The sequence below is a fragment of the Dromiciops gliroides genome, chromosome 4 (assembly GCF_019393635.1).
Source record: "Dromiciops gliroides isolate mDroGli1 chromosome 4, mDroGli1.pri, whole genome shotgun sequence".
Lineage (NCBI taxonomy): Eukaryota > Metazoa > Chordata > Mammalia > Microbiotheria > Microbiotheriidae > Dromiciops > Dromiciops gliroides.
In genome coordinates this window covers 477,238,657-477,265,358 of record NC_057864.1, presented here as the reverse complement: position 1 = coordinate 477,265,358, position 26,702 = coordinate 477,238,657, and the positions used below count along the sequence as shown (strand labels likewise).

Below are 26,702 nucleotides of genomic sequence, written 5' to 3'. Positions count from 1 at the left end.
GAAACACATTTTGCAACTATGGATAAGGGGAAGCACTGAGCAAACAAAGGGTCAAGAGAAGAATCACAGGACAGAAAACAGACACTTGGAACGGCATGAAATTGAAAAGTTTTTGTACCCCACTCCCTCAAAAAGCAATGCAGTTAGAATTGGAAGAGAAAGTTAACTGGGAGTAAAATCTTTGCTGTATATTTCTCTGATAAAGACCTTATATCCTAAGGTATAAGAGGAATTGACAGGAATACAAGAAAAGGCACCATTCCAATATCTAAATGGTCAAAGAGGCCATTTCACAAAAGCAATACAATCTGTTACTTCCTTTCCTGCACTTCCTCTCCTCTCTCTTTTTCTTAGCTCTTTCTGTTGGGCTCCCAACCTCATCATTCCACCAAAATTGCTCTTTTCAAAGTTACTAGCAATCTCTTAGTTGCCAGAGCCTGTTCTCAAGCCTCATCTACCCAGACCTCCAAGCAGCCTTTGACACTGGATCGCCCTCAAACCCTAATCCCATCTCTTCTCTCTGTGCTTTCTCCTGATTCTCTTCCAACTTGTCTGACCACTCTTCAGGCTCCTCTGCTGGCTCTTCATCCTGGTCTTGCCCACTAAACTTGCTTGTCCCCTAAGGCTGAGCCCTCTCTTCTTCTCCCTCTATTCTAGTTTTCTTGGGACTTCTCGTCAGCAGCAGGAATTCAATGAGCATGCCTATGCTGATAATTCTCAGGCCTTGTCCAAGCCCTAAGATGCAGAAACCAGCCTGGTAGTATCTAGCAGAGCCTTCCTCAAATCCAGCACACAAGACCACAAAACAGCTGAAAGGGCAGGACTGATGCAGGGAGAAGTACAGGCTAGAGATAGAGATGTGGGAGCCATTCCCCAGGGGAGATGAATGAACTCACCAGGAAAGGAAATGAGATTTCCAACAACAAGAATATAAAAGAGAGAAAAGAAAGGGCTGACAGAGCCCTGGTAAATGCCTACACTGAATGAGCTGAGAAGAACCAGGAGAAGTTTCTGACTAATGGCTGCTCTGCTCTTCCATGAGTGACTTTATCAAAATCTCTACCACGTTTGTGTGTGTGTGTGTGTGGGGGGGCTATTAGAATTGTCCCAAATTAGGTGACAGGTCCTGAAGTGTAAGTGAAAAAAGATTGTAGAAACAGAATTGATGATGCTTAGCACCTGACTGAATGTGGAGGGAGAAGGCTATCAAGAGTCAAGGGGGTAGGGGCAGCTAGGTGGCGCAGTGGATAAAGCACCAGCCCTGGATTCAGGAGGATCTGAGTTCAAATCCAGCCTCAGACATTTGACAATTACTAGCTGTGTGACCCTGGGCAAGTCACTTAACCCTCACTGCCCTGCCCCCCCCCCAAAAGTCAAGGATGATTCCAAATTTATGAACCTAGGTGACAACTATCTACTTAATTACTTTATATTTATTCATATTTATTCTCTTTCTACTTAAGATAGAGATTTATTGCCTCTTCCCCATTAGAATGTAAGCTTTTTGTGAGTACAGATGGTTGCATTCTTGGTTTTTCTATCTCCAGCACCTAACAAGACACCTGGCACACAATAATGAATAAATGCCTAATGGCTGATTATTGATTGGGAAGTCAGAAAAGCCCTGGGCCAGGGGAGCCTGAAGAAAAGGTAGGCAGGTTTAAGGGGAAATATTATCAGTTACATTGTGGACATGTTAAATTTGACACGCTGAAGGACTATTATCCAGGTAGAGATGGCTAGCAGGCAATTGGTGATGAGGCACTGGATTTCAGATGAAAGTGAAGGGATGTGTAAATTTGGGAGTTATCTGCAGACAGTTACTAACTAAACTTACAGGAGCTGATTACAGATCACCAAAGGAAAGAGGGTAGAAAGGGAAAATGGGAAGGCCCAGACAAAGGCTTGGGGACACTCAAGCTTAGAAGGCAGAAGATGATCAGATCAAGCAAAGATTACTGAAAAGGTCATTTAGGTAAGAGGAGAAACAGGAAAGATTCCTCTCACAGAAACCTGGGGAAGCAAATGTGTCTGAGGAGAGGTTTAAAAGGAGATGAATAGGGAGCAGCGCAAGCTACAGCTGCCCTGGTTCAGAGGTGAGTACCTCTCAGCATCTGCTCCAAGAGAGCTGCTTCCCTCCAGGGCCCATCCAGGGCCCATCCAGGGCTTGAAGATGATAACTACATACATTACAAAGGAAATGAACTGACTTACAATAGTCTTTCTTTTTTTAGTAGATTTTTATTTGTATATTTTGTTTGTATCTCACCTATATTCCCCCTGTATTATTCCTTTCCCCTTTCCTTTCCATCCCCATTCCCCTCAGAGAGCCATCCCTTATAACCAAGAAAAAAAAGAGGAATGGGGGGCATCAAAAAAAAAGTTAACACATCAAAAATATCTGATTGTGTTGTGGTGTTCATTTTTTGGTTTATATGGTTGTAGCGACTAGGTATCTTTTTTCTTGGCTTCCCTTACTTCACTTTGCATCATCATCTAAGTCTTCGCATGCTTCTCTTTATTTACCATGCTCATCATTTCTTGTGGCACAATAAAAGTCCATTAAATGAATGTATCATAGTTGATTTAATCATTCCCCAACTGATGCACACAGACTTTGTTTTCAGTTTTTTACTGCCACAAAAAAAAAAAACCTGTTATAAATATTCTGGGGTACACGAGATTTTTCTTTTGTCAGCAACTGCCTGGACCTCTGGATCCAATGGTCTTTCTTAAGAGGAGGTAAGGATTGGGACATTTCCTAGTCTGACAGATGCTGACACGTGCCAACTCATCTTGGATCTGTTTCCATCAGTCATCTTGTCTCAGAACCAACATCTGATCCTGGAGGCTGCCTTCCTCTTTCTGATGCCTTGTGTCAGACACAGCAGAAGTCATGTGCCGCTACTGAAACTACTAAGAAACTGACCTAGTTCATCTTGCCTGTTTTGTGGAGAAAAGATCAGTGGGGATGGGTTTTGTGACATTGTGTCTACAGTAATACATATATGTCCCTGCTGTCAACATATATATATATCCATGTCATTATCGACAACTGAGTAAACAGAAACAAAGGATATGAAAATCTCTTGCCTAAAATCTCCACTATCAGCAGTCAGGCCTACAATCCACACTCACACCTTTTTGACTTCTAGCCCTTTGGCTAGAGGCCAACTCAATGAGCCATTCACTTCCTTCTTGCTCAATCAACTCCAACTTCATTAGGGTGAGCAGAGGCTGCATTTTTAAAATTTACTCATTAAATATCCTGCTACCCATTAGCTAAAGTTCTCATCATCATTTCTGAGTTGTAATTTAAAGTCAGTAAAAGGAAAAGTAATTCCTTTTACAACTCTACATCTTCCTCAGCCATATCAACTATTAAACACATGTTCAGCTACTAAATACTGTCTGTTCCTCTAGTTTAAAATGCTCTATGCCTCAAAGTAACTTCCACAGAAACTAGAAAGGGCTGAGAGACAAAGACAGGGGGAAAACACACTTCAGGCTAGATTTAAGTTAGTTTTCATTCAGATTTCTCTAATCAGCAGACACAACCATAAATCAAAGAACAGACTTCAGCATTCAAAATATCAAAAGGGCTGGTGCAAATCACTGCTGAGCCCCAGGTCCATCCCCCCACCCCCACTGGCATTCTCATCCATTCTACACATCTCTTCATCTGTCTTCCTGTTGTACTTGCCAGTTTACTCCATGTTGTTCTAGGAATCTTTTTGTGATAGCTAAATAAGTTTTTAAAATGCAAAGATTCAGGTACTCCCTTTTTTTTTTTTTTTTTTTTTTTGCAGGCAATGGGGGTTGACTTGCCCAGGGTCACACAGCTAGTAAGTGTCAAGTGTCTGAGGTCGCATTTGAACTCAGGTACTCCTGAATTCAGGGCCGGTGCCTTAACCACTGCGCCATCTAGCTGCCCCCAGGTACTCCCTTTTTAAAAAATCACCCTGAGAAGACAAAATGCAATTCAGCATATTGGAGAACCCACAAACTAGAAGGGACTGCAGAAATCACCTGGTCCAAGTTTATCATCTTGCAAATGAGCAATGAAGCCAAAGATAAGCTAGCTGTGACCTTGTGACCCCCCCCACAGCAGGCACTAAGTTAGTTTTCTCCAGTTCTAAAAGCTGAGCATTCTGTGCTCTTTAGACTAAACAATCCTGTCTCTTATGGTAAGTCCAATGAAAACCTCCAACGTGACTCTCCCTGGGTCTATTCCAGGCAGGTACTGGTCTATCCAAAATGACCAAGGCAGCCAACTAGCTCTTTGACAGCTCAGGGGCTGCCCTCCTTGGAGAAGCAGCATGGTATATCAGAAAACCCAATGGACTTGGAACCAGGAAAAACCAAGATTCCAAGTCAGTCTCTGATACTTCATTACCTGCCTCCATTAATCTCCTTGAGTTTCCTTTTTTTCCCCTTTCATATTCAGTTCAGACCTGTGTCCTCTGTGTATTCCTTACTGAGAAAGTTCTTATGAGTTCAAAGTATTATCTTCCCATGTAGGAATGTAAACAGTTTAATCTTTTAATATCCCTCATGATTTATTTTTCCTGTTTACTTTTCTATGCTTCTCCAGGATCTTGTATTTGAAAGTCAAATTTTCTATTCAGTTCAGGTCTTTTCATCACAAATGCCTGAAAGTCCTCTTTTTCATTGAAGTCCCATTTTGCCTTCTGTTTCTAGACTATCAGGGCAATTTTCACTGACAATCTCTTGGAAGATGCTGTCTAAACTCTTATTTTGGTCATGGTTTTCAGGTAGTCCAATGATTTTCAAATTCTCTCTCCTGGATCTATTTTTCAGGTCAGCTGTTTTTCCAAGGAGATATTTCATATTACCCTCTATTTTTAAAATTCATTTGGATTTGCTTTACTGTGTCTTGGTTTCTCATCAAGAGACTAGCTTCCATTTGTTCAATCCTAGTTCTTAGGTAATACTTTTCTTCAGAGAACTTTTTTATCTCCTTTTCCATTTGGCTTTTCAAGCTGTTGACTTTTTCCTCATGACTCTCCTGCATTGCTCTCATTTCTCTTTCCATTCTTTCCTTCACCTCTCTAAATCTTCCTTCTATCTCTCTTATTCTCTGTTCAAAGTCCCTTTTGAGCACTTCCATGGCCTGAGACCAATTCATATTTTTCTTGGAAGCTTTGGATGTAGGGGCCCTGAGGTTGCTATCCTCTTCTGAGGGTGCACCTCAATCTTCTTTGTGGCTAAAGAAACTTTCTATTATTTTCAACTTTCTTTGCTTGCTCATCTTGCCATTTTTTACCTGACTTTTAACTCCCTCTTACAGTGATGTCCTACTTCCAAGCTACACTGTCCCAAGCTTCAGAGGGTCCCAGGTGTTTTGGTTTGAGAGAGGGCAGGTTTTTCTCTCACCTGGCCTATTCTCTGGTCTGAAGATAACCTCAAGCCAACTTGCTAGTTATCCAGCCAGCAGAATGCTGTGGTGGTTTTTAGCTTTGATGAGCCTGCGCTCCTCTCCCACCTGGGCCTCCTGATGCTCAGGATTTCTTCCTGGTTCCCTGCTGGGGTGGGATAGCCAAATTCCTCCTTAGGTCCTGAAGACACCCCTGTATTCCCCACCCCCACCCCCTGCCAGCCATTCAGCCCTCTCCCCCAACTGTAAGCTTAATTCCAGAAGAGGCTGGTGCTTCAGCTGATTCTGAGGCTTGGAGGTGAGTTCCTCTTTTGCAGCATGTCTGGGGTCTGTGTCAGCACAATCGCAGTATTGGACTCTGTTTGCAGCCCAGTACAGTTAATCTGGAAAATAATCTAAGCCCATCTTTTTGTGGGTTTTGTGGCTCCAAGGTTTGTTTTATTGCTGTTTGGGGGGTAATTGTGTCAGGAGCTCTGTGCATTTAATGTCTTTCCTCTGCCAACTTGGTTCCACCTCCCGGATCAATCTCCTTGAGTTTCAATTATGACCTCTGTAAAATGAGGATTATACTTGAAATACATACTGCCAATATCCAGTGATCCAGTGATAAAATACATGGTACACACTGCTCACCTGAAAGAGCTATGTAAATTTCAGCCATGTTGTCAAGTGGACCTCTGGTCCTTGACCTGGGATTTGTGAATAGACCTGGGGGAGAAGGGAGGTAGGAGGGTGTCGTGAACTTGGATGGGGGTATATTACATCTTTATTTTCACTAGCCTCTAAATGAAATTTAATGCTTCTTTTAATTACAAATGCAGGCAACAGATCATTATTCTTAGAAGGGATCAATAGGTTCATCAGACAACCAAAGTGGTCCATGACACAAAGGTGAAGGAAGCCCTGGTCTTAGATGCTCAACATCTTCCCTCCCTACAAATCAACCTCCCTGAGCATTCACACCAATTTCCTGGCACTTCCCTATCTACTCAACCTCAGCAAAGGGCTGGCCTCCCTATTCCATACCTCCTAACTCCTTTTGAAGGTTCCCCATCCTCTGATGAAGAAGCCACCTTTTCCTTGTTAAGGCTAACCCTGCCTCTCATGTTCTTTACTCCATCTTTTCATCTCCTCCAAGAACATGGCCCTGAAATCATTTCCTCTTTCATGTTTGATCTCTTCTTATCCACTCTCTCCTTGCCTGCAACCTATGGACATGCCCAAGTTTCCATCACAGAATCACACAATTCTTGAGAGCTGGAAGGAACCTCAATGTTCATCTAGTTCAGAAGTGACAAACATGCAGCCCAGGGGCATGTGTGGCCCACAATATACAACACTGATAGTATTACATTTTAAAACTAAGTCAATTTTGAGCTATCACCTCACACTTATCAGATTGGCTAAAATAATAGAAGGGGAAAATGACAAATGTTAGAGGGGATTTGGAAAAGTTGGGACATTAATACACTGTTGGTGGAATTGTGAACTGATCCAACCATTTTGGAGAGCAATGAGGAATTATGCCCAAAGAGTTATTAAATTGCCTTTGATCCAGAAACACCACTATTAAGTCTGTTTCTTGAAGAGATTGTGGAAAAAGGAAAAAGAGCCTCCATGTTTTAAAATATTTATAGCAGGGGGCAGCTAGGTAGTACAGTGGATAAAGCACCGGCCCTGGATTCAGGAAGACCTGAGTTCAAATTCGGCCTCAGACACTTGACACTAGCTGTGTGACCCTGGGCAAGTCACTTAACCCTCATTGCCCCACCAAAAAAAAAAATATTTGTAGCAATCTCTTTGTGGTAGCAAAGAACTGGAAATTGAGGAAATGCCCATCAATGGGGGAATGGCTAAACAAGTTATAGTTTACAATTGTGATGGAATACTATTGTACTGTAAGAAATGAGCTGGTTTGATTTTAGAAGTAATGAAAGTGAAGTGAGCAGAACTAAGGGAACATGTATACAGTAACAACAATATTGTTTGAAGAATAATTGTGAACGACCAAGTTATTCTGAGTACAATAAATACTCAAATCAACTATGAAGGACCCATGAATGAGGATGTTATCCACCTCCAGAGAAAGAATTGATAAATAGAAATACATGTGGTGTGGTTTTATGTATACCTATAAATCTTAATCGAATTGTGGCCTTCTCTAGTGCAGGTTGGGGAGGGAGAAGGAGAGGTCAGAGCCTGAAATGTAAATTTTAAAATTAAATACATAAAACTATACAGATACACAGACTGCAGGGATCCTGATGTGGCCCTCATTTCCATTTGAGTTGGACACCACTGATCTAGACCAACCCATACAAGAACCCACGCCTACTCCAACCTATCCGACAAAAGGTCATCCGGCCTCTGCCTGAACACTTCCCAGGTTATTGCCTCCCCAGCAGCTGAGCCCACTGTGGGCCAGTCCTCCTTGGCAGGAAGTTTCCCTGATATCTCCAGCCCAAATCTGCCCCCTCTAAACCATATTCACTGTTCTAGTTCTGTTCTGGGGGCCAAACAGAGCTAGCTTAATCTCTCTGCCAAACGATAGACTTGAACATGTCTACCAGAGCTTCCCTGAGGTTTTTCCCCACATTAAACTGTCATTCAGTCAATAAGCTGTCATTAAGGCCCTATTATGTGGCAGTCTTACACTGTGCCCACTTCCTTTAACTGATCTGAAGGCTTCATGAACTCAAGGCCCTTCACCATCCTGGTTGTCTTTCTCTGGAATCCTGCCAACCCCTCAGCCTACTGACTGTTCTAGACCTCTTTTTTCCTTTCATAGTCAAACTTCTAGAAAGGCTTGTCTATGATCATATCCACTCACTGCCCACCATTTACCAGTCCTGGCTTCCACACTATTACTGAACTCAAACTGCCCTCTACAAAGTTCCCAATGATGTCTTTACTGCTAAATCTATTGGCCTTTTCTCAGTCCTGATTCTCCTTGGCCTCGTTTGACACTACTCACCCCTTTTTCTCTTCCCTTGAGTTTGGTAACATTATCTTGATCCTCCTACCTTTGTGACTATTCTGTTTCAATACACTTCACCTAACTTCTACCCACTAAATGTGGACATCCTCTAAGGCTCAATCCTGGTTGCTTTTCTCTTTATACGTTCTCTCCCTTGGTGATCACCATCAGCTTCCATGGGTTCAATAATCACCTCTATGCTGCTGACATCCAAAATCTCTATACACAATCCTGTTCTGCCTTCTGATAGCTAGTCCTGCATTGCCAACTTTGGTCTAGAAATCTATACTTCAATGCCCCATGGGCATCTCAACCTCAACATGGCCAAAATGAAACTCGAAGCTGGCCCTAACCCAAACTTCCTCTGGACACTCTTTCTATTGAGAGTACCACCACCCTCCTCGTCACCTTGACCCTTCCTTCTTATTCGGCTCCCGTGTCCAAACATGGCCACGTCTTGGTGACCTGCTCTCTACAGCCTCTCATGCCCTGAGCACCTCTTCTTCACTTACACAGCCCTCTCCTCCTTCCAGGTCAGGCCTGCAAAACCACCTCCCTCTGGATCTCTGCAGTAATCTCTTACTGCTTCCCTTCCTCTAGGAGAAAAGGAAAACTGCTCAGCCTTAGCATTTAACGTTTTGTGCAACCGGATTCTGCCCACCTTTTCAGAACTGTCCCATCTGCCCCTTCTTTCCACACTCTCACTTCCAATCACTTTCCCATGTACAGGACATCCCTTCTCCTGCCTCTGAACCATTCTCCCTCTTACAAACCTGGAATCCTTAGCTTCTCCTGAAGCTCAGGTGTCACCTCTTCTAAGAAGCATTTCCTGATTTCCACCCATACTTCATCATCTGCAGAAACTCTTCATTCCCATAGATGAAAGCACCTCTAAACCTCACAGCTCCTCAGTACTGCCAGCCCTCTAAATGGAGAGGGTGGAGGGGGACACTGGAGAGCTCCTCCCAGATATTCCACTATTTAAGGAAGGTACTCGGGGTATTCACTTCCTTTCCCACCCAGTTACTTTCCTAGACTTCATTATGTTCAGAAATGTGAGGGAAAAAATGATTAATGATGAATTTCTTGGGGACCCAGAGACCTACAGAAAGTCATCATTCCACAAGACAAAAGCAATTCTGAAACACACCTCCTCGACACTCTGCCCCTGGGGAGGGCAAAGGGTAGACAATAACTTCTTGGAGAGCTCCTTCCAGATCCTCCATCACTGAAGGAAGGCACCTGAGGATTTCACCTCAACATTTCCCACTTTTCCTGGGCTTTATGATCTCCAGAAACTCATCCTTCTGCAAGATAAATTCAACTCTGAAACTTACCTCCTCAACTCATTTTCCCTGCTGCAGGCCCTCCTAATGACTCCTGCCCTTTCAGCCTCCTATGTGTTTTCTTCACTCATTGGCTTGTGAGCCTCTTGAGGACCGAGCTTCTCTCCTGCCTCTCTTTGTAACCTCAGCACTTAGCATAGTGCCTGACACATAGTAGGCATTTACTAAATGGTGACTGACCCTGACTTTGTCAGTACTAGCTCTTGAAATTACTTGGTATTGCTTTCTAAATTCTCTACATAGATTTATACTTGTATCCCCCTAAAAGAATATAAGTTCCTTGAGGGTAGCACCTGTTTGGTCTGGTGTTTAATCCAGTGCTTTCCACATAGCAGACCTTAAGAAATATTTGTTGCATTGAACCAAAACATTCCTATTCCTATTCCCCAATCCTTCAGGGCTCTAAATTCTGCTAAGTGACAGTGGTCAATCATGGGTAAACAACCAGATTAAAGCAATATGGACTAATGTGTTAGCTTAATCCAGGTTAAAATGCATGCAAAGGAGAATTCCAAGGGGAGAAAGTAATTGTAGGAGAGGTGGCACACTGGCAAATTACTCTGCTGTAAAAAACAAATCCTCTAAATCTCTGATGATGCACACACAAGTACGTAAGCTATCAACCCCTGGTGACCTCTCACTCCCTTTTCTTATCTCATAATAAATAAGAGTCAACAGTTGCATAGAGCAGGGTTTCTTAAACCTTTTCCACTCACGACCCATTTTCTCCTGAGAAGTTTTTACTCCATCCCAGGTAAATAGGTATATAAAATAGGTATACAAATCAAACATTTACTGCTAAATTTTTCACAGCCCCCACGTTCAGTTACACAAATGGAGATTAAGAGCCATAGTTTAAAAAGCTCTAGTATAGGGGCAGCTAGGTGGTGCAGTGGATGGAGCGCCGGCCCTGGAGTCAGGAGGACCTGAGTTCAAATCCAGCCTCAGACACTTTACACTTACTAGCTGTGTGACCCTGGGCAAGTCACTTAACCCCCATTGCCCCGCCAAAAAAAAAAAAAAAAAAAAAAAAAAGCTCTGATATAGGGAACTTGTGGAATAACCTTAACATCATCTTCTATTTCTCACTCTCCGTTACCCTCCCATAGCCAATTGCTGGCTCTCAGTAAGTGCTTTATCAACCAAGTAATTTCTTAACAAAAACCCTATGAAACAGGCATTCAGACTTGCCAAAGGATTAATAAGGGAAAAAGCTGGCCCTCCATGCGAGTCTTTTGGGTCCAATGATATTCCCATGATGCCATAGCACTTCTCTAATGATGAAGGGCTTGGCTTGGGCAACAGTGTTGGCAGGAGGAAGAGAATAGGGGGGCAAGCAAGAGAGGAATTCAAAAGGCAAGAATCAACTCTGTGACTGAGCAATGAAGAAGGATGGAGTCATGCCAAGATTCCAAGCCTTCATGACAGAAAGAAAGAATGGCGGGGCAGCTAGATGGCTCAGTGGATAGAGCACTAGCCCTGGATTCAGGAGTACCTGAGTTCAAATCCAGCCTCAGACACTTAACACTTACTGGCTGTGTGACCCTGGGCAAGTCACTTAACCCTCACTGCCCCGCCAAAAAAAGAAAGAAAGAAAGGAAGAATGGAGATGCCACAGAGAAGAATGTTAGATTGTCAGGTGGGCAGGATGAGCTTGTGGCACCTCTCAAATCACATCATACAGGTAACTGGTCAGGAGCTCCTGAAAGACACCAATTTAAAGCACCGTGGCTCCAACAAGCAATGGCCAACCCTTTCTCCCTTACACTTCTTCTTTTTTTTTTTTTAGTGAGGCAATTGGGGTTAAGTGACTTGCCCAAGGTCACACAGCTAGTAAGTGTTAAGTGTCTGAGGCCGGATTTGAACTCAGGTACTCCTGACTCCAGGGCCAGTGCTCTATCCACTGTGCCACTTAGCTGCCCCCCCTTGCCACTTAGCTGCCCCACACTTCTTCTTAAGGCCGTGTTCAACAAATCCTATATCTCAGATTACCGGGACACCTATCAATTCCATCATGGTTACTTTGGGCAGAACAGGGACTAGGGATAGGTAAAATGAACAGATTTTGCTGATGCCAGAAACTTCTCTCTGTGACCTGTAGCTATTGACTTAGTGAAAATTCAAACTGGATTGTTCGAGTAAAGATTCAGACTCTCTGAGGGAGGGTAACGATGGGCACAAGGTTTAAATCTTGCACCTCTATCTTGGGGGCACGATCTTATCAGACCCTTCAGAAGAGCACTTAGTCCCTCTTCATATATATCTGGGGTTTGCTCTAACTTAAAAGGAAGTTGCTCTTGCACCCACTGGAGCCCCAGGCTTAGAATCCTGAGCCTTTAGACACCTGCCAGCTACACTTAGATGGTGTCTCTGCTCCCAGGAAGAACTCAAAGGGAGGGGAAAGAGAGGCAGGGAGAGGGCTTACTCAGGACCAGGATTTCCACTGGGACCCCTATATATGGCCCAGACAGCACCCTAGCCAGATATATTCAACTGACACTTTTAATCTTTTCCAAGGAACCTTCTGAAAGACTCCTGATTCACTGCTGGTGGAACTGTGAACTGATCCCACCATTTTGGAGAGCAATGTGGAAGTATGTCCAACAGGTATGCTTATACCCTTTGACCCAGAAATACCACTACAAGGTCTGTTTCCCAAGATGATTAGAGGAAAAGGAAAAGAACCTATATGTTCTAAAAGATTTATAGCAGCTCTTTCTGTGGTGGCAAAGAAATGGAAATTGTACGGATGTCTGTCACTTGGAGAATGGCCAGACAACTCGTGGTATGTGACTGTGATGGAACGCTACTGTGCTATAAGAAATGATGAGCTTGATGATCTTAGAAAAACATGGATAGACCAGCACAAAATGATGAAGAGTGAAACAACAGAACCAAGAGAACATTGTATAAAGTAACAACAATATTGTTTTAAGAACAATTTTGAGGGAGTAAGTCATTTTGATGACTATAAATACTCAAATTAACTTAAAAGGGCATTTGAAGGAAGATGCCATCTACATCCAGAGAAAGAGCTGATAAATAACTATATAGAGAATGCTTTTACATATTTACATATACATATTTGTGTCTAATGGTAGCTATCTCTGGGGGTGGGGGAGGGAAGAAAAAAAGGAAAAAAGTTACACAATAACTTTATTATATAGTTAAAAGTAATGGCAAGTTGTACATAGTAGATTGGCAGATTGGCAGCTTTCATGTACAATTATCTTTTTTTTTCCCTATTCTACTATGTTATGGAAATGTTTGTTTGATTTCTTAAGTTCAGAAAAACATAATTTTTTTTAAAGACTCTCCTGGAAATGCTACTAAGATAAGGTAGATGGCTGAATTTAGGGGCTCAGGCTGAGAAGAATCAATACCCTCCCCCCACCTCTTTCCTTCGAAGCTGAAAAGTTTATCTTGTTCCCAAATCCAAGGGCTGGCTCTTCAAAGCCAACATATCAATCACTGCACTAAAGAAAACCACCAACATGCCCTCAAGATTCCCACCCATTCCAGCTGTTGGGTGCTAACCTGCACCTTATCAACCCTGAAAAAAAGATCAGTCCTAAGCCAGCCCTTCTCTCCTTGATGCAGCAAACCATTAACACCCACACCGAGGGCCTCAGCTGCCTTGCCTGCCTTGCCTGCCTTTTCTCAAGACAGATCCTCAGACCACCCTGAAGTGCAGATTTTTCGCAGGCTGATAAAAACAAGGTCACTGGGGAGTTCACGTAATGACACAAAAACACACAGGGCACACATGTGAGATGCATCTTAACACTTGTGGCCCTCAGATCTGAAAGGAAATGTCAAGTTCGCAGAGCCCAGCACTGTCACTTTGAAGGGAAGCACTTCCGGGGAGAGAACCTTTGTACAGATCTGATTTACGTAACTCAGGTGGCTTCCCAGCCAAATTTCCTATCTTGGTGTTGTTTTATAGTCACTTATATTAACCATGAGGTTTAGAGGCTCTGTGAGAGATTATGTTCTGAAAGCAGAGTAAAGGTAGTTGACGGGGAACAAGCTCCACTTGCTGATTAAGAAATGGAAGAGCTAGAGAATGAGAAGGCACAAACTGATTACACAACTGCAAGGCCCACTGCCTGCATTGGTGTCCTTGGCACATCAAGGGATCAGAGCCCTCCGCAGAGGGCCTAGACTCCATGGGAAGGGTATGGACTGGGGCTACCACAGGAGGGAAGCCATGGGATGAATTTCAGTTTGCATCACATCACTGATTCGCAGCATCAGATAGCATATATACCTCTTCACTTAAAAGGAAAATTCTAGATGATCTTTGTCTTATGCTTTGTTTGGGAATGTGTTACAATAAAATATCCTGCTAGAGGCCTGCAAAGGAAGCAAGGAATGCGAGCTGAAGGGCTCTGTAGAACCTGAAAATCCTTCTTGTCTTTACCTTGCCCCAAGGTACTCTGAAATAAATATGCAAGCATCAGTCATTTTCTTTAGCCACTTGCCTAGAAAATGTGCCAGGGTAACAATAATGGTGAATTTGAAAATAAGTCTCTTCCTGGACTTAGATGAACTGATGCTGAGTGAGATGAGTAGAACCAGGAGAACATTGTACACAGTATCAACAACACTGTGTGTTGATCATCTGTGATAGACTTGACTCTTCTCAGCAATAAGACAGTGTCCAAGACAGTTCCAAAGGACTCATGATGGAAAATGCTCTCCAAAGGGGCAGCTAGATGGCACAGTGGATAGAGTACCGGCCCTGGATTCAGGAGTACCTGAGTTCAAATCCAACCTCAGACACTTAACACTTACTAGCTTTGTGACCCTGGGCAAGTCACTTAACCCCAACTGCCTCACCAAAAAAAAAAAAAAAAGAAAGAAAGAAAAAGAAAATGCTCTCCAAATCCAGAAAAGAAAAAAAAAACAACTATGGAATCTAGACGCAGATTGAACCATACTATCTCTATTCTTTTTTTGTTTTTCTCTTTTGAGGTTTTCCCTTTTTGCTCTGATTCTCCTAGCACAGCATGACTAATGCAGAAATGTTTAATGTGATTGTACATATATAACCTATATCGGATTGTTTGCTGTCTTGGGGAGGGGGGAGGGAGAAAAAATTGAAACTAGAAATCTTATAAAAACAACAAATGTTGCAAACTACCTCTACATGTAACTGAAAAATAATAAAATACTTTTATGGAAAAAAAAAGAAAATAAGTCTCTTCCCTAATCCATCTCACTAACTCCCCATCTTAAAAGAAAAATAGACTTTAAATAATTAAACTGTCCAATAAATATTTTTGGATTTGCCATTTAGCTTTTAATTTCTTATGATTCTATAACAATCTAATTCAGCAGTTCTCAGAGTGGGGTCTGGGGACCCTTGCATGAGGTCAAAATTATCTTCATAGTGATACTAAGGTATTTTCATTTCTAACTATTGAGAGATATAATCCACATAAACAAAAGTCCTTTGGAGAATCCTCAAAAATGTTTAAGAATGTAAGGGGTACTGAGACTGAAAATTTTGAGAACCACTGGTAGTCTAGTTCAAACCCCTTCATTTTACAGATTAGGAAATAAATGCCCAAGGAGATGAAGCCAGTGCCCAAAGTCACACAGCTAAGTGATGTCAAAGCCCAGAGAAACCCCTTTTCCTAACTCCTGGTCTTTTCATGATGCCACAGGCCACTCCACCACTAATTCCTCAAAATGGAATGACAATGTAAAGGGCTCTTTAGGAAGATTTCCAAATACAAAAAAATCATTTGTCAGAAGAAAGTGGCATATAATGTACTTAGTAAAATTGAAATGTTCACTAAGATCTGATTAATATCAACAGTACTCAGTTCCATGAGTAGGGAAAGGACCTTATCTATCTCTGTATCTACCTTCTGAGTACCTAGTAGAATATTTATTGTATAAATAATTTAATGTTTCTTGAATGAATAAATGAATGGATAAATAACCGACAATTTAGATAGATCTGGAGAGGCATCATGGAGTAGAACAGTGGTAGGTAAACGATGGACTGGGCCAGATTGGCCAAGATGGGTTTTTGGATGGTTGTCAACAGATTTAATTTGGCCCTAGTTTGGACTAGTGCCAGTGTTTGGTGTAGTGGATAGAGTGATAGAGGCAGGACTTAAGAACTGTTTCTGCCACCCTGTACCAGGCAGACCACAGACAAGGCAGGCATTTCATAACTTTCCTGTAATGCTGACTGACCAATAATTCCCTCACAGCATTGTTTTTGTGTTGTTGTTTTTTGGGGTTTTTGGCCAGGCAACGGGGGTTAAGTGACTCGCCCAGGGTCACACAGCTAGTAAGTGTCAAGTCTCTGAGGCCAAATTTGAACTCAGGTCCTCCTGAATCCAGGGCCAGTGCTTTATCCACTGAGCCATCTAGCTGCCCCACCTCACGGCACTGTTGTGAACTTCCTGTGCGATCGTGCACATCAAGTACTTTGCAAACTTGAAATTAGGACTGCATGTCAATTATAAGTTTTATCAAAAACTCAAGACCCTTGCATGAGGTCAAAATTATCTTCATAGTCTACCAAATAACAATTTTCCCATTACTCTCTGATTATCTTCTACGATTTTCACCTTTTATTCAAAGTTATTTCGCTTCAGCTGTATTTCTTTTAATCTCTGACTAATTTTTTTTTTCAAGCAGTAGACATGGGAAATGTGGAAGTTATAGGAACTTATTCCTAATCCTTCAACAGGAAAATTACGATTCAGGTCAAAAACTCCATGAGCCTATCGATCAACCTATTTGAAAAACTAATATGCCATGTATAGCTTTGTCGGGGAATGTTTGTCTTTTTGGTTTGTTTTATTTTGGAGGCAATCAGGATTAAGTGACTTGCCCAGGGTCACACAGTTAGTGAATGTCTAAGGATTTGAACTCAGGTCCTCTGACTCCAGGGCCAGTGCAGCACCTAGCTGCCCCCATCTTTCTGGTTTTTTAACCAAAGGATTACCTTTTAATTTTGTCCCTTCTCTAAAGCTGACTTCTCCAGTAATTCCCAAATTAAAGTGCCAAGCATTTGAGTAGGTAGTCCCACCCTGAGTCATTAATGACCCAAAGGAGGGTCCAAGAGAGGAAAGGAACAACTAGTTTGCTTTGCCACCTATTCCTCGTGAACTTGGGTCGTACTCAAAAATCACACAACCATAGAAAAAAGTACAAAATGTCATTACTAGAAAATACTACGAATCAGTTAGCCCAACCCTCTCATTTGATAGAGGAAGGAAAGTGAGGTCCAGAGAGAGTAATAGTAATAATAATCGTACAACACTTGATTCCAAAGACCTTTCAGATAAAATCACTTGACAGCTGCATATAGCTTCCCAGTTTACAAAGCACTTTCACCTACTTCACTTCATTTAACAGGTTATCCCCATTTTCTGGATGAGGAAACAAAAGTTCGAGTTCAGTGACTAAGCTAGGTACACAAGTCACACAAGTGGCAGAACCAGAATCCGGTCTTGCCCATCCCCAATCCACCCTTCCCGGGGTTGCTAAATTGATATTCCCAACCTAGAAACCAGACCATGGGATTCTCCTCTTCCAGAAACGTCTGTTACTGCCCCTTCCAGGCTATCACAGTCTTCCCACTAGCACTGTCACAACTCCTTTCGGTCCCCTGCACCCATTCCTCCCAAGCCACACTAGATGAGACCACGGCCACAGGTGCTCGGCGACCTGGAGTCACCCACACGTGAAGCAAACGTGCCGAGAAACTCACAGAGGCTGGAAGCGAGCTCAAGCCCCGATCGTACCCCCGGCCCCTGCTAGTGCTGCCTCCGGGCTTCCCGGGACAGGGCTGCCCGGCCCCTCGGATGCCCCAGAGGGGAAACTGAGGCCCACAGAACACAAGCAGCCGGACTCGGGCAGAACCAAGACCCGGATCACGGAATCTTGACGTCTGAAGCTGAGCATGTGCTCAGAGGCCATCTAGTCCGACCTCTTTTAACAGATGGGGAAACTGAGGCCCAGAGGCATAGATTTGGGGCTGGAAGGGCCCTCGGAGGCCACGAGGTCCGACTCCCTCATTTTACCAGGGTGGGAAACTGAGGCCCAAAGAGGTGAAGTGATTTGCCCAAAGGTGCTTTCCAGGGGTGGAGAGCAGGGGTCCTGGGGCTCCCACTTCAGCCCCGGGGATGGGCTGGGTTCAGGCGGGAGTCGCTGCCCCTCCCCGGCCTCAGTCTCCCCTTTGGGTCCTCAGGCCTCCCCGACCCCTCCCCGCCCCGAGCCTCCGAGGCTGTCGGGGCTTCTTCGGCAGAGCAAGGCCCGGCTCGGCCTCCCCGGCCCCTGGTACCTTTCGGCTGCCGAGGCAGCGGCCCCCGCCTCCGCTAGCACCCCCTCCCGGGCCTCGGCCCCGACCCCGGCCCCGGCCCGGGCATCCGCCCGCCCGCCCTCACTCACCGGCGGCAGCGAAGACAGCTCTCCCTCAGCCCCTCCGCGGGCCCAGCACAGGACCAGCTCCTCTGGGGCGCTACCACTCGCAGGGACCGTCGGGGCCGGAGTGACGCGGCAGCCACCCGCTCCCTCCCGGCTCAAAGGGCGGCGTCCCCTCTCATGGGCCGGGCTTGGTTCGACCTGACTCCGCCCACGCGCCGTTCGTCCGATCAGTCAGCTGGACCGGGCGGGGGCGGGGGAAGCACGGGGCGGAGTTAAGGTTCAGGGAGCGGGAGGGAGGTGGGGCTGAAGGACACGGAGAGAGGGAGGCGGGGCTAAGGGACAGAGGGGAGGAGGGGGAGGAGAAGGGGCAGGGAGAGGAGGTCAGGGGAAGGAAGGGGAGAGGGAGGGAGAAGGGAAGGAAGGAGAGGGGAAGGAAGGGGAGGGGAGGGGAAGGAGGAGCCGGTGTTGAGCCCAGCTTGTGCCGAAGCCGTCTGTTTTGAAGTCAGTCAACAAACGTTAAATACCCACTGAGTTCCAGGCTCTGTGCTAAACGCTAGGGATACAAAGAAAGGTGGAAGACAGTCTCTGGCCTCAAGGTCCCAGTCTAACGTGGGGCAGGCAAATAATCAACAAACGTTTCAATCAATCACATTTATCATTTATGAAGCACCTACTATGTGCGGGGCACGGTGCTAGGCGCTGGGATACAAAGGCGCTTACCATCTGATGGATTGTACAACTATATACGAACAAGGCATATGCAGAGGTAGTGTCAGAGAAAAGGCTTCTTACAGAAGGTGGGATTTTAACAGGGACTTGAAGGAAGCCAGTGGTGTGGGTGAGTTGGGAGAGCACTCCAGGCATAGGGGACAGCCACAGAAAAAATCTGGAGCCGGGGGATGGAGTGTCTTCTGCAAGGAAGCAGCCAGGAAACCCCTGAGGCTAGATCAGACTAAGCCGAGAGTTGTTCCAGACCAATCAATTAAACAAGCATTTATTTATGTGTTTATGTGTGTAATGTCTAGCATTGTGAATAAAAAGTTTAAAAGTCAAATCTACTGCTTTCTAGAAGCTTACGGTTCCGGACTCTGCCTCTCCCCCCTTTTAAATTCGGTGGTGATGTACCCCCCACGCCCAGAAGGGGGAGAGGCTTTACTGAGACTGGACCCAGCTTCTCATTACCAAGTGTTTGTAAAAGGCCCTTGTAAACTTTCACACCCCCATACAAAGGTATTCCCTTTGGGTTATGGCCACTTGACATTGTCTAATAATAACTGCCCACATCAATGTAACAGCCGTCATGTCATTCCCAACCCTTAGAAGTCAGTAGTGAAAGTGTTATTACCTCCTCTTTTACCTGTGGGGAAAGTAGGACCCAGAGAGGTCTAGGCATAAATCCTGATGGGATCCTGGTAGAAAGAGCCCTAGATTTGGAGTCGGACAATGCTGGGTACAAGTTCTACAATTTATGAACAGTATGGCCTTGGGCCAGTCATTTAATCTCTGAACTTTGAGATCCTCATGTGCAAATTGAGAAAAATAATATTTTTACTCCCTAACTGATGAGGTGGCTGGAATTAGGTTAAGGAGCGACTGAACTTCTCATTCTCCTGATGAAAAGAAGAGGAAATTCTTCAACCAATGATATCTCCCATGAAATTTACAGGCTTAAGAAACTTGCCCCGAGAAAAGCTTCTTTAACTGTGGGTCCCAGTAACTGAACGTGGGGGTTGTGGAAAAACTTGGCAATTGGAAAAGGTTATGTAGACCTATTTTATATACCTAGACACCTAGGGTTGAATAAAAATTTCTTGGGCGAAAGAGGGTCTCAACAATGCCAAAAGACTTATAGTGGAAAATGCTCTTCACATCTAGAAAAAGAACTGTGGTATCTGAATGCCGATTGGAGCAGACTATTTTCACTTTTGTTGTTGCTTTTTTTGTTATTGTTCTTGTTTATTCTTTGTTGCGTTTTTTTTCTTTTTGTTCTGATCCTTCCCTTACAGCATGACTAATGTGAAAATATGTTTAACACGATTGTAATGTATAAGGGAGGGTAGGAGAAAAATTTGGAACTCAAAAAAAATTACATGTACAATTATATGTAATTGGAAAAAATTTTAAATAAAATAAAATTTTTAAAAAAGAAAGGGCGTCTCGAGTGGAAAAAAGTTTAAGTCTTGGCCTAAAGCACAGAGATAAAGTGCCTGCCCTCAATGAGCTTACATTCTATTGAGGAAATAAACCTGTATGTATGAATATGAACAGAAGATGTCATTTAGGAATAAGGCACTAGCTGCTGGGGGTGGGGGAGGAGAGTTAGAGGGAGTGTGGAATCTCCGGAAAGACTTCAAGTGAAAGTGATGCTTGAAGGAAACTAGGGATTCCACAAAAGAGAAAAGTAGACAGAAGTAAGAAAGAACACGACAGCCATGAGGAAAGAGCACATGGGGGAGAGTCATAAATTATAAAATTGTAAAGACTGTGAATGCCAAACCAAGAAGTTTATATGTGAGTCTAGTTTGGGGGGCATCATGGAGCCCTTGGACAGCCTAGAGAAAACTTTAGACCCCTTCTCACAATCATGTTTTCAAGGTCATAAAATACATTAACATAAATAGGTTACAAGGTAAACCAATTATACTGAAATACAGTTATCAAAATCCCTTTTTTTTTTTAACTTTCAGGAGCCCCAAGCTGAGCTGCTATTTAAGAGATAATAGGGAGCCACTGGAGTTTATTGAATAGGGGAGTGGCATAAAGGAAGGGAAGGAGGGAGGGAGGGAAGGTGGGGGGGGGGGAAGGAAGGAAGGAAGGAAGAACATTTATTGAGTGTTTAGTATATGTCAGGCACTGTGCTAAGTGCCTGGGCTGGGTTACCCCTGGAGTTTACAATTTTATGGAAGAGACAATAAGCAAATGAGTATGTGCAAACATACTGTGTGCAGGCTATACAGAAAATGAGGACAGGAATAGTTTCCCTTTTGCCTTTGTATTCTCAGCACCCAGGACAGTTCTTGGCACACACTAGGGGCTTAATAAAAACTTATTGATAGATGGATTGTTGATTCATATCCCCCCCCCTTCCCCAACTGCCTTTTTGCTGTTCTATGAGATAGACTTCTAATAGCCCCCTCTGGGTCCCATATTCCGCAAAGGGGATCAAGTGTTTGCTAGCTGAAGCACTTTGGGGTTGGTTTAGCCTCCTTGATGTGGCAATAGTTTTATATGTGTTAAACTCCTCCAGAAAATGGAGGTAATTAGAGTAATGTCTTTACTTTTGCTCATTTCCCATTTTTAGTCGCCAGCAGTTTGCTTAAACATGTTGCTATATATAAACTGTAATCTGTGTAATCCTCCTCCTTGTTCTTTCTTTTGAATTGGCTATTATTTTGTGAAAACAGAAAGGAACTGCCCAGGGCTGAGATATAATTTCTATATTTTTTAAAAGATTTCTTTGGTCATTCCTCATACACATACAAAAAAATCACCAGCTATAGCCAGGCTTCTTTAGATGAGCCTCACAGGTGCTGGACTTTCCAGTTTGGTGGTGTCTGCCACCAGGAGGCAACAGAGGAGAGTTTTTGTAATGAGGTGTTATCTAAGGAGGTACATCACTCAAGTCTTGCATTACTCTCTAGGCTTCTAGAGTGGTATGAAGGAAGGAGCCTTGGCTTTAGAGTCAGGGGACCTGGGTTCAAATCCTGAATTTGATTCTTATTACTTCTATTATCTTGGATAATTTCCTTCTTTTTTGGCCTGAGCTCCCCCATCTGTAAAATGAAGGCATTGGACTAAAAGATCTGTGAGGTACCTTCTGGCTCAAAAGGGAAAGGGAAGAGAAAGTATTTATCATATGCCAGGCACAGTGATGAACTCTGGGGATAAAAATCCAAAAACCAAGGTAGTCCCTGCCCTTTCTACGAGGGAAAGATCATAGACATAGGGGAGTGGTGCCTGGAGCAGGATACTTTGGTCCAGGAACAGAGAGCTCTGGGAGCTTGGTTCTTCGGTGCACATTGCCTGGCTCATTGTAGATGTTTCACAAATGCTTGTATGAATCTGAATATTTTGAAATGCTCAAAGGTACATAACAAGTCAGTTGCTGAGCTAGAACTAGAATCCAAGTTTCCTTTGTTAGTTTCTGGTAAAAAATAAAAAGAACAGCCCTGGCAGGGAGCTGCAATTCTCCCCCTAAATTCAACACCATTGGCCCCCACTACTGCTCCCCATGATCCCCATCTCCACTCAGAATCCTTAGATTAAAATCTCTTTGTAAAGGCAGGTGTCAGAGGCACTAGAAATTCCTGTTCCATTCCAGGCCTAATTCCCAAAAGCCCATCTCTAGCTATTGAACTAACTTGGGGGTCAAGTATGTCCCTAGACTGACAGGATGGATTCAAGACTCATGGCCCCTGTCCTAGAGCTGACAAGTAACCAAGGAGGAGAGGAGAAAGAGAAAGATGGTGATGATTCTGGTGTCTGCAAGAAGGGATGCAGGCTGTGTTTGTTTTATTCTCTGTGTTTGTTTCCCTTTCCACCTAGCACCTAGCACCTGGTGTGGGTGCCTGGCACAAATTAGGTGATGAAATTCAGTTGAACTAACTTTGAACAGAAGTGATTTCCATGTTGGTCCTAAATCATTCCAAGGCTGCTGCAGCTGGCTGAGAAAGTGTAATATATCACAGTGTATGCAAAGGAAAAGTTCATGCTGCTGATCCTTTTCCAAAAGATACTTCTCCCCACCCTGTAGTTGACTGTTGGTACCATATTTCACCTCTACCCTGTTTATGTCCCTGTCTCCTCAGCAACAAGTACCTGTCTCTGTTGTTGTTCAGTCGTTTCTGAGTCTGAATGACCCCATTTGGGGTTTTCTTGGAAGAGATACTGAAATGGTTTGCCATTTCCTTCTCCAGGTCATTTTATAGATGAGGAAACTGAGGTCAATAGGGTGAAGTGACTTGCCCAGGGTCATACAGCTAGTAAGTGTCTGAGACCAGATTGAACTCGAGGAGAGGACTCTACTCTAGGCCTGGCACTCTACCCACTGCACCACTTAATTGCCTTATACCTATCTCTACCATATGCATTCATAATATGCCCCACATTCATCATCAAGAACAAATGAAAAATGAAACTCTGATCAGCATTCAGTCCTACAAAACCAATTCTCACATTGACCATACATGAGAATGGAGATCTCTCTCTCTCCCTCTCTCTCACTCCCTCCATCTCTCTCTCTCTCTCTCTCTCTCTCTCTCTCTCTCTCTCTCTCTCTCTCTCTCTCTCTCTCTCTCTCTTCCATCATGTCATCTCTGGCAGGAGGTTCACTGTTCTTCTGTCAGGGTTTATCACTGTCTTGAACAGAGTTCCAAAATCTTTCAAAGTGGTTTTTCTTCTACCATCCTCATGTGTAAAATGGAGAGAAGGATAGCACTCACCTCCTAGGGCTACTGTGAGGATGAAATGAGGTAATACAGATAGCACTATTCACAGCAGGAAGTGCTACTGGATGCTGGCTATGACCATGGTAATGCTGCTGTCACTGTCGACACTGGTCTCCTGCTTCTGCTGTTCACTCTATCTGAGGCACTTATAGCTTTTTATTTTTATATTGTCTTAGCTTATTTTCTTATATATATTATTAAATATATTATCTTATCTAGATTTTATATCTTCTTAACTGTAAGCCTCAGGTATTAGCATTCCTCTAGTTTGTTCGTGTAGCCAATGAGATTCTAGGAAGCATTTCCTCTGATCTTCTGCCTTTTCTGTGTAAGAGTTCTTACCCGGGGGTCCCTGAATTTGTTGTAAACCTTTCTGATCGCTTTATTTCAAAATTGTTCATTGGTTGACTTTGTATTCCTACGGTTTTGTTGTATGCATTTAAAAACTTATTTCTGAGAAGGGATCTGTAGGCTTCCCTTTTGCTGCCAAAGTGATCCAGGGTACACACACACACACACACACACACACACACACACACACACACACACACAAGCCTTGGAAGAACAGAAGCTTAAAATTCAAATCTAGGGGCAGCTAGATAGCACAGTGGATAGAGCACTAGGCTGGGAGTCAGGAGGACCTGAATTCAAATCCAACCTCAGACATTTGCTAGCTGTGTGACTCTGGGCAAGTCACTTAAACCTGATTGTCTCAACAACAACAAAAATGTATATAATATAAAAGAGATATATTTATCTTATATAAAAGGATAAGATATATATCTTTTGTATGAAATATGTATCTCTTTTATGTAAGATACATCTATCTCATATAAGAAATATATCTTTTTTTTTTTTGGTGAGGCAATTGGGATTAAGTGACTTGCCCAGGGTCACACAGCTAGTAAGTGTTAAGTGTCTGAGGTCGGATTTGAACTCAGGTCCTCCTGAATCCAGGGCCGGTGCTCTATCCACAGAAATATATCTTTTATATAAGATAAATATATATTATATAAGATATAGACCTTTTATATAAGATAAATATATTTGTGTAAATACATATATAAAATAGCACATCCCTCTCAAGGTTGTTGGGATGATCAAATGAGATAATATCTGTAAAGTGCTTAACACAGCACCTAGAATATAGCAGGTGCTACAGAGCTGTTGTCATTCGTGCAGTATTCAGATGGCTTGATCTGTGTGCATCTCTCATGCTTTCTAAGTTAAAAGGCTGTTGGCTAGGGCTGCCTCTAAGAAGTTTTCTTTTAAGCACCACAGCAGTGCTTAATAAATGTTTGCTTGCTAGCTTGCTTACAGCTAGTTCGTCAATGCTGAAACTAGGAAAACATGCCCAGGGAAAAGGTCTGCTTAGACACTGGCCTGGAAGGCTTTGGGGCTGAGGGAGAGAGGGATGTGGAATGGATAGGCAGGGGGAAGGCAGTTATTCCTGGCATGGGGCCCAGGTGGGCAAAGTGGAAGAGCAACTTTGTGTACTGGAGGAGAAGCCAGGGTGCAGGGGTGGTGTACGCTCGAGACGATGGGGGGGACGTAATCTAGAGAAGAGAGCAAACAGAGCAGGGCAGGGCAGGGCAGGGCAGAGGGGGGCACAGTATTTGAGGACTCCAGGCACCTAGGACATTTCAGGCTATAGAAGTTATATAACTTGCCCTGGATCACACAGCTCGGGAGAGCTCTGGGGGGGAAGGGGGAGGGGGGTTTAAGCTTTTCTTCCCTGAAAGTACAGTCTGTGCAGGCACCTGCCCAGCCCCTCCCTCCTGAAAGGGAACGGACTTCAACCTTTCTAAAGATAATCACTCCTTTCACTAGTTCTTTTCTCTCTTCCTTTTCTCGTTTTTTCCTTTCCTCCTCTCCCTGGGTCACTTGCCCTGCTCTCTTTCCCCTGGTCCCTCCCACTCACAGTCTTCCTCTCCACTAATTTTTTGGGGTATTTTCTCTCTGCCGCTCTACTATGTCCTTCTTCCCCTCCCCTCTCTTCCTTCCCTCCTTTTTTTTTTTTTTTTTTTTGCGGGGCAATGAAGGTTATGTGACTTGCCCAGGGTTGCACAGCTAGTAAGTGTCAAGTGTCTGAGGCTAGATTTGAACTCAGGTCCTTCTGAATCCAGGGGCCAGTGCTCTATCCACTGTGCCACCTAGCTGCCCCCCCTTCCTCTCTTCTCCCCCTCTCCTCCTTCCCCTTTTCCTCCTTCGTCCCTTTCCCCTCCCTCTTCTTCCCTCTCTCCTTCTCTCTCTTTTCCCTTCTCCTCTTCCCTTGTTCCTTCTCCTCTTCCCATCTCCCTTTCTGTCTCCCTCATTTCCTCTCCCTCCTTTCCTCCCCTTCTCTCTCCTTTGCTCCCTTCTCTCTTTTCCCCTTCTCATCTCTCCTCCCTCTTATCCCCTTCACCCCACCCCTTTTCTCTTCAGATTCAGTGGCACAAACACAGTTAAAAACAGCTTTTCATGATTCAACAGTTGGGGACAGGGTATGGCTGGCTTCAGGACAACGGCCTTCCCTCCCCTTCATTGTCCCAAGGTTCCAGTACCTGAGTAAGTAAGTGCTCTCCAGCTCCATTAATATTTGCTCCTACCCCACCGTTACACAACATGATTGCCAGAGAGCCAAACATTTATTTTTGCAAAACCTCCTGCTGTTCTCCATTTGCTCTCAGTTATCTAGAGGGAACTGGTTTAGCCACTATGGAAGGTACTTTGCTTTGTGGGTACAGGATGAGCCTTCAGAAGGTGCTGGGGGCCCCTGATGTCTCCCTCTGGGGAGATTTCTTTCTCTCCTGTCCAATGATGATAGCATCCTAGACCTGGGGGGTGGGTCACACCCTAGATGTTGTCTAGTCTAAGCCCGCTCCTTTTAAAGATGATGAAACTGGGGCCCATGAACTTTCCCAAGGTCACAGGGCTAATGTCAAGGTTGGAAGTCAGGGCCTCTGACTGGAAAGCCCACACTCTCTCTTCCCAAACTATTGTGTTTCAGTTTCCTCATTAGTAAAATCAGGATAATACTAATACTTCTACCTAAGCAAAGTGAGATGATGGAAAGATCACTGGCGCCTGTATCCATGGGCAGCTGAGTCTTGAAGTGGATAGGGTAGAATTAGAAAGACCTGAGTTCAAATCCTGCT

At 43.9% G+C, this 26,702-nt stretch overlaps 1 protein-coding gene across 2 annotated transcripts in view; it reads right to left on the bottom strand.

Annotated features, from left to right (window-relative positions):
- The window catches only part of LOC122755357 (NADPH--cytochrome P450 reductase), an 80,168-nt gene that overhangs the window by 47,582 nt on the left and 5,884 nt on the right, over positions 1 to 26,702 (bottom strand). Inside the window, exon 1 of one of the 2 annotated variants that reach the window (XM_044003675.1) lies at positions 18,143 to 18,305. The exons of the other annotated variant lie outside the window; for it this stretch is intronic. The gene's annotated coding sequence lies outside the window, so the exon portion shown is untranslated. Of the gene's footprint in view, positions 1 to 18,142; positions 18,306 to 26,702 lie in introns of those variants that run through there. 2 annotated transcript variants of the gene reach the window in all.